The sequence below is a fragment of the Quercus lobata genome, chromosome 7, assembly GCF_001633185.2.
Source record: "Quercus lobata isolate SW786 chromosome 7, ValleyOak3.0 Primary Assembly, whole genome shotgun sequence".
NCBI classification, from domain to species: Eukaryota; Viridiplantae; Streptophyta; class Magnoliopsida; order Fagales; family Fagaceae; genus Quercus; species Quercus lobata.
The window spans coordinates 14,683,907-14,688,995 of NC_044910.1; the positions used below are offsets into that span (position 1 = coordinate 14,683,907).

A 5,089-nucleotide genomic window follows, 5' to 3' on the forward strand; every position below is an offset into this window, starting at 1 on the left:
GCAAAACTCTTAGATTTGGGAAAATGTGGCTGAACCATGTCTAATTGCTTTGAAAGAGGGTTGTTGGGTGATAGGAGATGGTCACCAAATCCCCCTCACTTATCCTGATTGGTTTAGATGCTCAAACCATAATCTTATAAGGAATAACCTCCTTGATGGCACAGTGGAAGATCTTATCAACCAAAACTTCAAGAACTTGGAAACATGATTTGATTAGGAGACTATATCAGCCTCACACCTACAAGGAAATCTTGCAACTTCCACTATCCAGAACCTCTAGCTTGGAAGACAAACTCTTATGGAGACACTCAAATTCAAGAGAATACAAAGTTAACAAAGCTTACTCAATGCTTCAAGAAATCCACCACCCTTCAATGTTGCAAGAAGGAAGAAACCATGGATTACCCTAATCAGTGCGGAAATTAATCTGGAAAGTGAAACTCCCTTATAAAATCAGGGATAAAGTATTACATCTTTCGCATAACTATTTTTTTTTTTGTTTTTGGTTGCCATAAAAAAACATATATCACATTGAAACATATCCCTGTATAATAAACCAATAAAATCATGGCATTTAGCCAAAAGAAGCATTTTACATATAAAATGAACTATTAAGTAACATTATACAAGAAATATTCAATTGTGGCCTCCAATCTAGTCATGTGAGCAACAACAGGACCAACGTACAAGGAAAAGGCTTTCCACTGATTTCACTTAACCACAAGTTATAAACAGGAACAACAATCTAACATGTAAGATTTATGTGTTTTGGTATTCTCAAAGTGTGTTAAATTATGTGTCTTTTATTGAATTCTAATATATCTTAAAGTGATAATTGAGGATCAAATTGAAGACACAAAATTGGCTCAAAATCTTATTCTTTTTCGACTCACTTTTTTTGAGGGTTTACTGAAATGAGGGGAAACAATTACTAAAACCCTCGAAATAAACCTTATACAACCTGAAATAAGCTTTTTTTTTTAAAAAAAAAAAAAAAATTTTTAACTCTCCCGCGTGAATTTTCCCTTCAGAGTTTTAACTTTTTTTAAGGCAACTCTGTTACAACCCTTGATAAAAGATATCCCCAAAATTTTCAAACCTCGAAACAAAGTCAAAATTAAAATACAAAAACGAAAACCATTTTCGTTCACAGTTCACACGCAGAAAACTCTCTCACACAAAACTCAAAATCGGAGCTCATCTCAGAAAAGTCGATGATCGGAGCTCATCTCTCTTATCCGACGGGTTGAGGCGCGGTGGTCGACGATCTCATCTCCGACGACGAGCCCTCTCCGCCGCCCCATTGTCCGATTACAGGTCTCTCTCTCTCTCTCTCTCTGTTTGATTTCCGAGAAAAAAAAAATTGAAATTTTCACTTTTCGCTTCACCAATAGTTTATCAGGTGAAAATCGATCAAACTCTTACCCTTTCCAAACAAAGCTTTAAATTCTTAGCATTTCTAATCCTCCATTTTAGCTCTTCAATTTCTTTGATCTAATTCGTTTCTAGACTTCAATTTTCTAGGTTTTGGTGCTAGCAATTTCGATATCTATCACGTGTTTGGTACTCACTGGGTTTAAATAATTTGTTTTTCCAACAAATCTCCCAAGAGTTCCAATCCTCTGTTTTAGTTCTTCTAGACTTTAATTTCTAGGGTTTGGTATTTGCAATTTTGATTTCTATTACATGTTTGGTACTGATAGGTTTAACAATTGGTTTTAATCTAGATTGGGGAAAATATAAGATTACAAGGTCGGATTGGTCAATCACGATCATAACACAAGTTCTCACGTTAAATGTTGCAGGTCCATGGAGGTGAGACTTCGCCTTGCAACACATCATTGATATGGAATATCTAGTCATTGCTTAAGTTGGAAGTATATAATACCTTGCACCTAGAAGGGTTGAGAGAAAAAAAAGATTCAGTACCTGTTATTCGGTTTTGAAGAGATGAATACTAATTGCAAAAAAATTTCGTATATGATAAACTTAAATTGCTTAGTGCAGCTATTTGCACTGTGTTTGTTGAACAGGTTATTTAGTCGTTTTATAGCAGCTTTGGTTGTGTTTTGTGCAGGCATTGGGCTGATCTGGGTAACAATCCGCCGAATAACCCGTTGAGGTATAACGTTCATTTTTCTAGGTATTTCAGCAATACTGTTTTTCTTTCTATCTTTCTCTCTTTCTTTTCTTTTTTTTTTGTGTGTGTGTGTGTGTTGATGGGTGCAGAAATCTTGGTAATAATCCGCTGAATAACCTGTTGAGTGATATGTTTGGAAAACTTTCAAAACTGAAAGAGATGTAAGTATTACTAACATGGCAGAAAATGTCTTCTTTAAGTGAGGTGCTTTTTGTTGGGCTTTGTGGTGTTTTAGTTGTGTTTGATTCGGTTGACGACCCGAAATAATGTTGCGTGATTTTTAATGGGAGATTTTCTGAGGTTTAGTCTATGGAGCGGCCCAAGCCGAAAATTTTTTGGCCCGTTTTGTAGCCCATTGTGAATCTTGTGCGTAGGATATAGAAACCGTTTTTTGGTGATTAGGGTTTTGTTGTTGTTGTCGTTCTTGAGAGACTGAAAAACTGTAGCTGCACTTTGTAATTTTTCTCTGATAATAGAAAAATCTTTGCAACTCTGTGGATGTATGTAAATTGCTAAACCACGTAAATATTGTCTTGTGCGTGTGATTTTTTTTTTTTTTCTCTTTTTCTTTGGCGAGTGTTTTCTCTGCTCTTTTTTGTCTCTCACAGGGTGGGAATTTCAGGTTAATTCCCTACACTTTTGAGGCCCTTAAGGTCCTAACATGACTGGTATTTCAACAGGTTTCTTTGGATGTGTAAAATCTCTCACAAATTCTGTTGTTGCTGTGCACATTTTTTTTTGAATCTTTTGAGGGTAATACAAGTCAAAAGTTGAATTTTTTTGGGAGCTAAGTAGAGAAAAGGATTTGATATTATTTTGTTCATCTCTTACTGCGTTCTGTATTTATAAAATGATGAATTTACAGTCATATGTTAATTAGCATATCATGCTTCCTGTGATTGTATGAATTTTGTATGCAATGTCAATTTTGGATGTCATTTTTTAAGTAGTGTTGTGTGCTGGACTACTATGCAAACCTGGTAACTATCTGTGTGGTTTCTGGGAAAATTGATTGGAGAGGTGAATTTTAATTATTTTATTTTTAGATTTTAAGGGATAATTTTAATTAATGGAATCTCACAAGTCACAAGTTATATCATGTTCGTCCACTTCTGTTGTGTATGTTAGATACTGCATTACATTCTAATAATCTCTAATAATAATTTAAGGTGTCAGTTCTTAGAAGAATTCAAGGACTATTTTTTAGCAAATTAAAGGCTTTTTAAGGTGTTAATTTAGAAAGTTGAAGGGATAATTGAGAAAATGACAGAACTGTGGGATAGAGAAATGGTAAAGAGTAAGACTTGCAGGTGTGAATTAATGAGAAGCTCCTTTAAAAAAAAAAAAAAACTCTGGTGTCAAAGAAAGCAGGGTTTGTTTGTTTTTGTATGCAGGGGCTCACCCACAAATCCTATAGCTTATTTAATCTAGCATCATGTGTCTAAAGACCTTTGTAAAGATTAAAATTGATGAGCTTATTCAATATCATGTGGTGGTGATATAAACTATGCTTTTACCTTTTTCTTATGAGACTTCTTATTTTCTTTGAGCTATATCTTTTGTGTAATTTGTAAAAAATTCCAGCATGGGAAGCAAATGGTGTAAGAGGCTGCTTTAATAGCTTTAGCATCAGTTGTTGTACTTTAGCTACCCATGGCCATGATACAAGTATTCTCAATTTTATTTTATAATGCATCAATTTTATTTTATAATAGGAATTGTTGTCATAACAGGAGCAACTCAAACGGTATTATGATGCCGTAATGCCATACTTGAAAGCTATTTTTGTGAATGTGGATGATTAGTCTAATTGCATGCTTTGTGCCAAATATATGGATTGCATTGCTTTAATCTGCTCACCCTATATTTGATGTAAGCATTACATCTGCAGATTCATATGATGAAAGGTTTCCTTTTGCCTAAGCTTTAAATTATAGTATTGGGTTAATTCTAATTTTGTGAGATTATGTGTATAGAATTTTCTGTTGTGGTATTAGGCAAGATAGGGTGTCCTTAGCCATTTCAACTTTTGATGTATGTGCGGTTGTAATACACATTGAAAGAGATTTGTATTTTGGCATAATATAGATTTTGTAAGATGTGGTTCTCTAAAGCCTACAAGCATGTTTAAAAAAAAAAAATAATAATAATAATAAAAAACCTTATTTTGAGGGTTGGAAAGCCCTCAAAAAAGGTTATTATTCTTTTATTTATTTTTAAATTTTCAAGGGTTTGTCAATCCATGGTAAAGATAAAGCAATTGTTTGAAGGGTCAAGTACATGGGATGTTAAAATTTCTTTTTCGAGGGTCTTGTAGGCGTCAAATTTTTTTTTTTTTTTTTTTTGAGGGCATTTGTTTCTAAGATCATTAAGTCATCCAGAGCCTCAAAAATCAAAATAATTTATTTTTGAGGACTTTTCATACTTTTTCAAGGGTTTTGACTCTCGAAAAAAACCAACTTTTTTTTTGCAAGATAGAATTCTACTATAATCTAATCTAAGTGTATATGTGTGTAAAGCTCCCTTCTGAAGACTTGAATCCCGACCCTTACCTCTCACACTCCACAAGCACTTATACCTGTGGAGTGACAATGGCAATGACAAAGCGGTGCACGAGAAGAAGTGATTCACATTTTTGGTGACAATGGACTTCTAGTTGTTGAGAAAGTAAATGACCTTGATACTGTAATATTTTAAAATAATGTGAATAGGAGTTGCATGTTTTTTGGCTTTTGTTTGTTCGTTGTTTTTGTTTTTGTTTTGATTTTTGGGTTCGGCAATTCAATTATATATGTGAGTTTTTATATATATATATATATATATATATATATATATACATATATATGTGTTTGTGCGCGCGTGTGTATAAACCATTCTACATAGTTTTACACATCTTCAAAAGCAACTAGAATTGTAACTTTCACTTTCAGTTGTTGTTTGGGGTGTGTA

General features: G+C 33.7%; 1 long non-coding RNA gene across 1 annotated transcript; it reads left to right on the forward strand.

Annotated features, from left to right (window-relative positions):
- The first annotated feature begins 1,116 nt into the window (after positions 1-1,116).
- Positions 1,117-2,630, forward strand: LOC115952453. The gene is made up of 3 exons (XR_004083412.1): positions 1,117-1,317; positions 1,806-1,815; positions 2,078-2,630. It is a non-coding gene; the product is annotated as an uncharacterized LOC115952453 (long non-coding RNA).
- Positions 2,631-5,089: the final 2,459 nt, after the last annotated feature.